The sequence below is a fragment of the Sphaeramia orbicularis genome, chromosome 20 (assembly GCF_902148855.1).
Source record: "Sphaeramia orbicularis chromosome 20, fSphaOr1.1, whole genome shotgun sequence".
Taxonomy (NCBI): domain Eukaryota; kingdom Metazoa; phylum Chordata; class Actinopteri; order Kurtiformes; family Apogonidae; genus Sphaeramia; species Sphaeramia orbicularis.
In genome coordinates this window covers 26,519,205-26,531,223 of record NC_043976.1, presented here as the reverse complement: position 1 = coordinate 26,531,223, position 12,019 = coordinate 26,519,205, and the positions used below count along the sequence as shown (strand labels likewise).

The following is a 12,019-nucleotide window of genomic DNA, read 5'->3' as shown; positions in this document are numbered from 1 at the left end:
TGTAGGGCCCTTGGTACAAGAAACTCACTGGAGGGGGAGGGTGGGCGGAGCTTTGTGATTTCCGCTTTACTATTCCTCCAACTCCGCACTCAGCCACAGGTCATTGAAGTTAATATTTCTAGAACGACCGCCATCTGCGACCCGCCTCTGCTGGCCAGTTCCTTCGCACTGCGGGTTCGAATTTGAGGCCGGGAGGAACTCTCACAGAGGGGTTTTCCCCACCCTTCCTCCGCGTTCCTCCCGCTACAGAACCTCGTGAGACGGAGCCGGCCATGCTTCTGCGTCGGCGGTTTCTGGGTCATGTACTCGCGGTCCTGCTCTGAAAAATCAATCTCATCCACCATTAATCGATTCCGCAAAATTACAAAGAAATCGATCCAAAATCGATCAAATCTATTTTTTTTACCCCGACCTACTTGTAATGTATGTGGAAATTACCAAAAATAGTCACTTGCCTGATAAAGGGTTAAACACTAGAGAAACTAATAGGAAAACTACAGTTCCATTTGCAGTCTGCTGCTCTATTCATGGATGCTAAAGATAAATGCATTGCGCTGTGATGTATGTGTTTGTTTTGTGTTTTGTGCATGTACATATTGAAGTATGAACTTGTGGTGGAAACATTTAATCAGCAGATGAAAGCGGTAGCACTGGATAAATCTTAATGTTTGTCAGGCTTCAGATTTTTGCAGCCGAGCACAGATGTAATGTGTCCTTCTACTAAGTCATGACTATGTGCTGAGCCAGCGTTTGTGTCGCTTTCCTCACACTCCGAAAATTTGGATGTGAGTCAACAACTCCTCCAGAGTACATTTACCAGCTAAAGTAGTCCTGCAGGAACCGCTGAGGCTAAAGGGCAACAGCCGCTACTTCACCGCCTGGTTTTTACGCTTCAGTCAGCCTGCGTGTTAATCTAGAACTCATCAATTAACACAAACTGCTGCCCATTTTTCATATAGGTTTCATTCTCCATCCTGCACAGGCGAGAAGGACGGAGAACAGTCTGTCCTTGAGAGAAGGTTGTTGTTACACACAAGTCGGAGTCTGGACCAAATGGATCATTAGGACTGAAAGTTTAGCAGTGTGTGAATCACAGCTTTCAATGAAGTGCAATTCTTTACTTTTTGTGGACAAAAACAGAAGATATAACAGGAGTAAAGCTTTTAATTTAGCTTGTTTCATCATTATTCCTTCTAACATGATGATTTATTAGAATAATTACAAATCTATTGCTTCCTTTTACTGCTGATAGAAAATATGCTGAATAATAATGTTGTATTTTCTATGAGTTAAGAGATCAAGTCCTTTATGAATGTTGTTTTCACTGTTTCTTCACACAAAAACACACCTCCACCATTTACCACTGCTAGCACTAGTTATTATAATTTTTTGTTTTTTGGCTTATGATACAAGCCCTTGCTCAGACCGCTCAGCCAATCAGGATAAAGCATCACTCAGAAGATGTCTCCATATCCAGTCACTGCGTTGGTTGCTACATTAATGACATTCAAGTCATTTGGCTCAGGTTGTTTGGTAAATCCAATGGGTAAACTACTCTTTTCTTTTTGACATGCATGCTGATCACAAAATAAAGACATTAACCCATAAAGACCCAGTGCTATTGTTGTGGCAGTTCCCAAATGAATTTTACAGTGATTTATCACCAGTGATTGCAATATTATCTTCCTTATATTGCGTTTTTTCAGTGTAAATCATGTACAGGGTGTCCCATAAGTCTCCATACATAGGAGACATAATACATATGGTTCTAACATGTATTTCTTTATATTTCTTCTTTATAGTTCTTCAGCAGTGGAGGACACGCATTGAAATGTGTTCCCGACAAAATGGCAGTCATATAGAGCATATTATATAAATAAAAATGGTTTATGTCAAGAAACGTTTATTTTTCCTATGTATGGAGACTAATGGGACACCCTGTATTTCCCTATATTTAATTTACTGATCATGTAAATGTTCATTAAAACTCAGAATAAAGGTAAGGGTTATTATATCAAAAACAGAGAAAACTCAAGAAAAAGTGACTTTTTAGGCAAAGATATCAATAACTGGCCATAAAACCAAATGTGTCCATCTACTGTCATTGATCCAACTCCATGGGTTTTACTGGTGAATCAATGTTGTAGAAGATGATGGTGTTCCCACGGTAACTACAGAGCCAAATGGGTCATAACTTATGATCATGAAAAGATGACAAACTGCATTTTACACCTATTATTTACATAGAGTGATAGGATTAGTGGATCAGAAGTTACTAAACATTTTAGATTAGTAGATGGTTTTGGTTGCCAACGGAGGTTTGGGTCTTTATGAGTTAATAATGCAGATTCAGTGAACAGGCTGAAAGTTTGTCCAAATTTAGACAAAAAAATTGCATTTTTTTTTTACCTTGAGTTAAACTGAGTGAAATGTATGACATTGCAGCAAATGCTGGGATTAATCAGTCATCAATAGTTCAATTTTAGCCATGAAGATGAAGATACAGAAAAACAGAAACACATCGTAATAATTGCATGCAGTTAATATTTTATCTACCCCTGAAATGATCTAATCCTGTTTTTAGGGAAGCTAATTTCTTATGTAGAGGAGTTTACACCTTGTAGCTTCATGGGTTTGGAGGGGAATCAACAGAATGGATGCCCACACACTTTAGGTCGTGATTTATTTATTTATTTTTTACGGTGATGTATTTCGTGCACATGTCTATGTATGCACCGCCACCAACTGTGTCGTGTGTTGCATTGTGCGTGTGCAGCGCAGATGGAGCCCTGACAGAGGCCTGTGCAGCCGACCACTGCAGGACACATTATGGCAATTTCCAGCTTGACGAGCCAGCGAACGTCAGAGCTGGCATGGCGAGGCTGCTGGATGAGCTTCAGCCCCCACATCTCTGCCCGAGCGTGACCGACCGCCACAGTAACTCCTGCACCGCTGGGATGCAGCCCATCCAGAGGAGAGGAGAGGACGGCGGTGTTCATCCAGGACATTTCTCCTGGTACTTGGTTTCATTCTCCAAAGCCAATATTTGACTACAGGAGCACTGTTCTGGACTTAGAACAGCAAATGCAGCCAGAAAAAACACAAAGGAGCCCTGCTGACTGTATTATCTATTTGACAGCAGAGGTGCAGAGCATACTCAGGAAGTGTTCTTTACCTTTATATTTTCATTTCATGTAACTTCAAAGTATGGTAGTGAAAAACAACCTCTTCAAAGCATAACAGTAGTTTCATTTGTACTATGGGAGCATGTCTATTAACATACAGAGGTAATGGATGATTATGTTTTCTGTGGCACTTTTACATTCAAGGTTATAAGGTTCTATGTAGTATTAATATTCCAAAATCTCAAAAGCAGGGGGAAGTCACGTACCAGAACACACTTAGGCCTGCTAAAACCACCAGTGAATCAACACTATGTATCAACAGACTGTATCACTCACTGAATAAAGTCCAAAGCTCATCGTTTACACACACATACATTATGGTATCATCAATTTTTCTTCTTCAAAATAAAACTTAAATTTGGTTATTTTGCCGGTCGCTCAGAATAACACTGTGATCCATAATTTTCATGTGCCAGCTGCATTACATTTACATTATAGCTCTGTTAGCTTCACTCTGTTTTTAGACAGTAAAACCACAAATCACCTTGTTTTCTGTACAGTTTGTGTTGATAATAGTTAAACTAAAGATCTGTTTGGAATCATCCAAACAAGGTCAGAGCTGTCACAGTTTAGTCTGAACTGTAGATCAACAAACAACAACTTAGCAAAGATAATAAAATCACATAATAACGTCATACCTTCATAAGCCTAGAAAAAACGCTGCCATTTCAGCATCAAACTCCATTCTTTTCATTTAGAGTTGGTGAAAACAACAGTGATTCTAGCTTTTATCACTTTAGCTCTACCAGTTGTTCCTTAGTGATTCTCCTCCCATGAGACCAGCAATTTGACTCATTACGCCCTCAAATAAATACACCAGCCCATCAGTGTGACTATATTCTCTATAATCCAATACATTGGCATCTTTGACAGAACTTCAACGCTCTTTATTCAAAACACTCTAGTGATAATTTTAGGTCATTCTTTAAAATTTTTAAAGATTTAATTTAAAATATTTGAAAGTAGAAATAATATATCTCACTCCTTTTTATGGATGATAATCTAAAACAGACTCCAAATTGTCCACTCTCCTCTGGTAGACCATTCCCTACATGTCACGTCTGTATTCTATCCCTTTTGTTCCCTATTTTTCGAGACCAAACTATCAAATAAAGGTCAAAAACGATCTTTTCAAATTGCTCAATCAATCTGAATCCTATGCCTTTGAACTTATCTTTTTTTTTTTTTTTTTTTTTTTTTATTGAAGCCAAGTTTTTCAGAAAGTAATGTCAAACTCTCATGTCTACGCTGCTTGGAAACTGGCAGCAGAAAGGAGTCATGGTGAAAAGGAAGAGACGGTCCAAAGCATGGCTTCATTTCATCAAGAAAAGTAATAAATGTGCTAGCTGTAAAGTCCATAAAATTATCTTTTATGGGCTTTTGAACCAGTAATCCTATCAACGCCTTAAAATAACTGAGGTGAAATTCAGTTTCACAACTTTTCAGCCATGTTCAGTGAATGTAGTGAACGTGGAAACACCATCATCTTCTACTACATTGATTCACCAGTAAAACCTATGTAGTTTAACAAATGACAGTAGAGGTAGATGCTTGTTTTGTGTCCACTTAATGATATATTTTGCCTAAAAAGCCATTTTCCTCCACCAGGAGGTATTGTGATGGCTTTGCTTTGTGTGTTTGGGTGCGTGTTTGCGTGCGTGTTTGCATGTTTGTTTGTTAGCAAGATAACTCAAAAAGTTATGGATGGATTTTCATGAAATTTTCAGGAAATGTTGATACTTGCACAAGGAAGAAATGATACAATTTTGGTGGTGATCAGGGGTGGGGGGCAGATCTGCCTTGGCAGAGGTCTGCGCTCTCTGAGTGCTTTTCTTGTAATCTTTGAATTTACTCTGAGCTTTTATGATCTACACGGTCAGTAAATGAAATATAGGAAAACACCTGATTTTCAGTGAAAAATGCAAAATACAGAGGATAATATTACATTAAACAGTGATGACCCAAGAAAGGTTACATTTGGAGAAAAACAGTTGTAGTCAATAATCAATATTGTTTTAACCCATAAAGACCCAGCGCTACTTCTGTGTCAGTTCCCAAATTACATTTTCTCTATATCTAACCTTTCTCAAGTAATTTATCACCATTTATTTATAATATTATCCTCTGTATTTTGTATTTTATCACTATTAATCAGTTATTTTCCTGTATTTAATTTACTGATCATGAAGATGTTCATATACACTCAGATTAAAGTTGAGGGTTATTAGATCAGAAACAGAGAAAACCAAAGAAAAATTGTCTTTTTCAGTCAAATCTGTCATTATTTGAACATAAACCCAGTGTGTCCATCTACTGTCATTGACCCAACTCCATGGGTTTTACTGGTGAATCAGTGTTGTAGAAGATGACAGTGTTTCCACATTCACTACAGAGCCTCTGAACATCGAAATGGGTCATATCTGATGATCATGAAAAGATGACAAACTGTATTTTATACCAATTACTTACATGTATTGATAGGATTAATGGATCAACAGGTATTAAACAGTTTTGATCATTAAATGGTTTTGGTCGGTAATGAATGTGTGGGTCTTTATGGGTTAAAAATCATTCTAACCACAACATGTAATTAAAAAAGAACATGTAAAGAAGCAAGGACTGATCTAAAGCATTTCCTAGCTTGAGTTAAAATTTTGGCAGCAATTTTGGATGAACTGGAGTTGGGAGAGTGTTTTTCTTTCTGATGCCAGAAGGAAAGGATTCAGTAATCTCAGTGACTAGTTCTGAAGGCGTCAAAAACAGAGTCCAGATTTTTAAAAGTGAGAAATTGCTTAATACTTGAAAGGATTATTTAACCACTCATAAAAACAAGATCATTGACTTGGGAAAAGTGGATCAGAATTGTTTGATAGTAAGGGTAGAACATGTGTAATATGCTGAAACATCATATATGTAACAGACTTGTTTAACACTCATAAAACTGTGCAGTGTTTCTGTTTCTGTGGGTAAATATCCTAAAAATTCTAATAACATTAGTGCCATGCAAGCAGCCGGAGCAGATTTTACTGTAAAATAGCTCAAAGAAAAGAAACTCTTCTATCTAAAGCTAGCTGTCTGGGTTTTTCCACGGAGAAAACTGCTTCTGAATAAATAAGGGCATCACTAGTAATAAGAAAAATCAATATTGACACTGGTATGAATAAAATCTTTCAGTTCTTATCCCTTATTTTGCATTGTGCACACAGGACAGTAGAGTAAACTGGTCAGGAACTTCATAAATCAGCCCTATTGTTGTAAAGAGACATGAAATTTGGCCGGTTTTCACTTATTACCACTTCTATGTTAATCAAGTTGTTTATTCTCAGAGGTCTGTATATTAATCGTCATTATAGCAAAAGGTGAATGTGATGAATCTGGAGGAGTGCGGGAGAAAATTTCATCTCCATCTTTGCCCAATATTTACCTGCTGAGCTTCTTAAAACTCAAGCTGTGCCTCATTTTTGCTTCTCCTACATAGACACTTAACATAAGCATGAACAAACATACGCACACATACACACACGCACCTGCTGTGGATGTCGCTGATGTGTGAATGATCTTATACTCAGTCTGGGGAACGGGTTGGGAGTGCGTTCGCCGCCTGCTGCGTCACACCAACTGGAAAGGAAAAAAAAAAGCACATTAAATCTCTTTTCAGATACGGCTTCTGCAGGAATGACTCTTATTTACCGCTTCCTCTCAGATTTAAGAGGCACAAACCCCGATGCCTTGGTAGATTCAGCAGGGCAGACAAACCCCAACTGGCTGCACAAGCGCTTTCCCATAAAAGTCTGATTCTCAAATGTCTTTTTAGAACCCCGAGGCCTGTCCTTAGCTTTTATCACCCACACTGTGGTGAACTCTGTTATTTAATAAGTGACTCAATGTGTCTCATTCTGCAGCGAGCTATACTCCATTTCCAGAAATGAAACCTACTCTAACAAAATGATTCCTGGCTTTAAAAGAAAAAAGCACATTATGGCCCACTGTAAAAGTTATGAGCCTTCAGAGACCACTTTCACTTCACTTACGATATGTTTTGAAGACATACGTTTCTTAAGTACTTTTCAGTGAATTCTTTTTTATTTTATGATTTAATAGAACACTATTAACAGCTTTCACAGATGATCTTCATATACATGGATGTTTATAAGCAGCGTCGCCACAGATTAGCTTAATTAAAATTGTCAGTGTGTTTGAAGTTTGGGCAGAGCTCCCGTGTTTTGCCTTTTTCTCAGACCTCGTGGATCTTTATTGGAATCTGTAGATGAAGATCAAGCCTCCGGCTGCTGAAATCACAGCATTCACCTCTTTCATCTGCTTTGAAAATTGCACAATTTCTCAGTGTAGAGACGTCTTTCATCAAAGAGCAGAGGGGGATGCTGATTTGTTTTGCTGATGTGAGTTTTTGGACTCTCTCTGACCTCAGCCAGGATTTATGGGATATTATAAGAACGTCATCAAAACGCTGCAGGCCTGCCATGGTCAGTAACATAACAGATACAGGTTACAAGTTCAACCAGTTCAACTACAAATACATACATTACACCCATGTTGGAACTGAACAGTTGTTTGATGGAAAATATGTAGGTTAGTGGAAGTTAATCTGAAAAATAATAGCAATAATCCTGAATTTAATGCCAAATTTTCTTGTTTCTATTAAAAATTTGGTCAATTTTGAGTCACATAAAATACAGTCAATACATCGCAGTATCTAGTAACACATGAATTATATAGAATATATACTGTCAGGCCCAAAAAAAAAATCACAATATTTCATTGAACCACCCTTCAGGATACATTCTCCATGGTATGTTTTATGCTACACAATGCTTGCCACAATAAAATCACACAATTTATTTTGGAATCTGTAGTAGTTTTATTTATTTTCCTCCAAGATCTTGTATTGTTGATGGAGTTAGACCACTGTGTAACATCTTCTCTGTCACATCCTTAGATTCTCAGCGGGGTTCAGGTATGGACTCTGGTGGCCAATCCATGTGTGAAAATGATGTCTCATGCTCCGTGAACCACTCTTTCACAGTCTGATCCTGATGAATCCTGACATTGTCATCTTAAAATACGCCTATGTCATCAGCAAAGAAAAAAACCTGTGATGTTCAGATCTGGTCATTCAGTATATTCAGATTCAGCTGACCTCATCTTATGGACATATGACATTAACAAACCTAGACCCGACCAAATGAAGCAACCTCAGATCATAACGCTGCCTCCAGAATGTCTGCATTAATTATATAATGGAAGGATCTGAAGTACTTTGCTGAGTTAAATCCAAAAGGGTGCAGATGTTAGCATATAATATGGCTGATTTCTAACAGTAAAAAGTCTGAGAAAAAGGTTAAAACACTGAGTCATTAAGTCAAAATTGTGGAATAAAAGCTGCAATCATAGCCTAAAATTGAAATGATGGAGTAAAAAGTCAAAAAAAATTTATATAAATAGATGAAACATTATAGTGAGATAAAATTATAACATAATATAATCACTGTAATATAGTCACAGATGCACGGATACACACAGATATTATTTTTGTTATTCTCCGCTGACGAAACTATGTAATATATTCATGCAAATTAAAAATTCTGCTACTAATCGTATGTAATTTGTAAATTTGGGTGTTGAAAAAACAGTGTCAATAATTCAGCTGATCCATATTTTTCTCTTTCCTGTCGTGCTGTTGCGCTGTAGAGATGTAACGATATGAAAATTTCATATCACAGTTATTGTGACCGCAATTATCAGTTATCATCATTATCACGGTATTGTTGAAATGTGCTCAAAATGTTCAAAAGGTACTTGTTGTATTTTGAAAAAAAAAAAAAAAACAAATAAAATAACACACTCAATGTACTTTCTGTTGACAGAAACATTAAAATATTAACATGCAAACATCAAACATACAAATGTGCATTAAAGATGGCACTGTATGGTCATAAAACATATCTGCATTAGGGGTGGGAATTAATAGGAGTTTATCAATATCAATGCCATTGTCGATTCTGCTTACCAATCCAATTCCTTATTAATTCTCCTATCGATTCCTGAGTGTTTTTTTTTTTTTTTGAGTGGGAACATGATTTTTTTGATATCTACAACTTAAACGGTAATACTATTTTACCACGTTTTATAGTTATACTGGTAATTGTTGCATCCTTATTGCAAAGTTATAGCAAATGTTTTTTTATAATAAACTTGTTCATAGAAATGCAATGTGGAACAATATAACTTTTGTCAAAATATACGCAGCAGGTAAGCACATGGGACTACATTTCCTTCAGAAAATATACTTATGTCTAGTTTATGTTATTCTCCACTGACAAAACTATGCAATATATCCACTGCAACACTTCTTTATAATTTATTGTGTTGTTTAATTTGTGCATCGATTTGTATCTTTTAGGACTTTTTCCCCGTGGATTTACATTTGCTCTTTGTCTTTTAATTGTTCTGATTTTTCCTTGTTTAAATCAGGGACTTCCACTGTGTTGTTGTCTTACACAACGGTACAGTGATGATAAAGTCCTCACCTTGACTTGATTTTTATCTCAGTCGAAGGGCCCCTGTTCGTCAGACTGAGTGTTAGATCGCTCACACATCAGCGCATTGCACAGCAGGAGTTTGTGTGAGCATGCAAGTGTGTGTATCCGTAGTGTATTTTCATTGCAGGAGTGAAAAGAGACGCAGCTTGAGTCTTTTTTTTAGAAGCTCAGCATGTAAACGTTCGGGGAAGAGGAAATAATAAACCGTTCAGCTCTGTGCACAAAAACATCCCATTAGGCATTCATCACGCGTATCGTCTTCTGAGCAACCCGTAGAATCTTGCACATCTATCGCACTTACGGCAACGCTGCAAGGTAACGCTTTTAAGAGTCTATCAGTCAATTTGAACCACAGACATGAGATCTAGCATGTTGCTAGGAGACACAAGTTGTCATATCGCTGCTGTTTTGTCAAAACCTTGCTCTGAGGATCTCTGGGAAGAGACCGGAGGAGGCAGAAGTGATGAGGTGGCGGCAAAGCACATTTTTAGAGATGCCCTCAAACTGTTTCACGTCACCTTGTCACCATTAACATCGCAGTGTCTTTGCTAGAACTTTGACATGTTAATTATGGCAAACAAATGAGACAGGGAATATGTTCTGGTCCTACACAGAGACATGCACACATGGTTTTTATGGTTTTTAAGACTCAAACTAAATTGTCAAAATGCAGAGAATCAGTAGAACAGTCGGAGAAAAATCAGGATGAACTTTTCTTCTGATAAAGTTCTCTCTGAATGATTTCTACCAACTTTGTTCCAAATAAAGTCTCAATTATCAAGCAGTCCAAATGGTGCATACATGTGCTGAAGTAACAGGTTAAAGCAGGGGTGTTAAACTCAGTTTAGTTCTATATGATCTCCAGGGGGCCAGACCGGTAAAATAATAACATAATAACCTATAAAAAATGTCAGCTCTGAAGTTTTTATCTATGTTTTAGAGTGAAAAAAGTAAATATTATATCATGAAATGTAATTATATTTACAAAAGTTTCCTTAAAAATGTGAATAACATGAAAAACCTGAAATGTCTTCAGAAAAATAAGAGCAACTCTAACAATATTATTCCTCGGTTTTTCATTTACACATGTTCATTACAACTTACAGATCACAATGTATCTACAAAGACATTTAAAAACAGGCAGAATATGGGTCAAATGATATTTATTTCTCTTAGGACATATCATGTCGTTCAAATTTGCTCAGATTCACATTTTTTGTGAAATCATAGTTTGCAAGTATGAACAATTTCATGTAATTTTACTTTTTACACTAAAATAAAGAGAAAATTTATAGTTGTTATTATTTATAGGTTATTATGATAGTATTTTACTGATCTGATCCACAAACCTGAACTAAAATGATTTTAACATCCTTAATTGTTAATATCTTCACTGAAATTTTGTCATTCCACGAACCGGATTGGACCCTTTGGTGGGCCGGTTTTGGCCCATGGGCTGTATGTTTGGCACCTGCAGGTTAAAGGATAGTTTTGCAACCAAATCAGGAACAGTGTGCATAGAAATGGTAGCATGTGCTTTTTAAGGCACAGCAGTGAATTTCCAGTTGGATACATGACCTGACTTCTTAATATGAAGCTTTAAAAGGCAGAACACGACTTTAATGTGTGTATGGAAATAGCAAAAAGAATGTGGAAGAGGAATGTAGATATCTGGCATACTTCAGAAATGACTAGACACCTTAGGTAAACAATACCACAAAGAACTGGCACCCCCAAAATATGACTCCTACCAAAACCTACACGGATATTTTAGTCCTGGCAGGAAGAAAAGAGCACAAACTGTCCTTACAGCTGCGTCACAAAGCTACCCACAGATTCCAACAACAATATAAATGCTCATATTTCTGCACACAATACACAGAATACACCATTTGTCTGGTCATCTGCACAGGAAAACCAATGTATGTATATGTGAAACAATGTCAACAAGTGGTGCCAGGCACAACAAACCCCACCCCTCGCATGTATTGTAGCTTATTTTGGCATCGATCCATCTGATGTTATTATGTCTATGCGTGTGCTTAAGTCAGCATATCAACTGCCTCTATATATGTGCCAAGGCTGAAGTAAATTGAAACAAAATTGATGTTTTTATAGATGTGAAATTTCGCCTATTATAAGTAAATGGAAGAAGAAAAAACAATTTAAAAATTCATAAAAAATTTTAACTTTGACCTACCTTTCTCAAAATGTAGCCAAATCTATTCTGGGTCTTTGGCAATCTGTAGACTAAATTTGGTATGAATGCAACAA

General features: G+C 37.0%; 1 protein-coding gene across 5 annotated transcripts in view; it reads right to left on the bottom strand.

The window, feature by feature from the left end:
- Positions 1-12,019, bottom strand: part of rnf152 (ring finger protein 152) — an 84,646-nt gene that overhangs the window by 17,748 nt on the left and 54,879 nt on the right. For 4 of the 5 annotated variants that reach the window (XM_030123512.1, XM_030123511.1, XM_030123509.1 and 1 more), the window contains one exon: positions 6,713-6,803. The exons of the other annotated variant lie outside the window; for it this stretch is intronic. The gene's annotated coding sequence lies outside the window, so the exon portion shown is untranslated. The remainder of the gene's footprint in view (positions 1-6,712; positions 6,804-12,019) is intronic. 5 annotated transcript variants of the gene reach the window in all.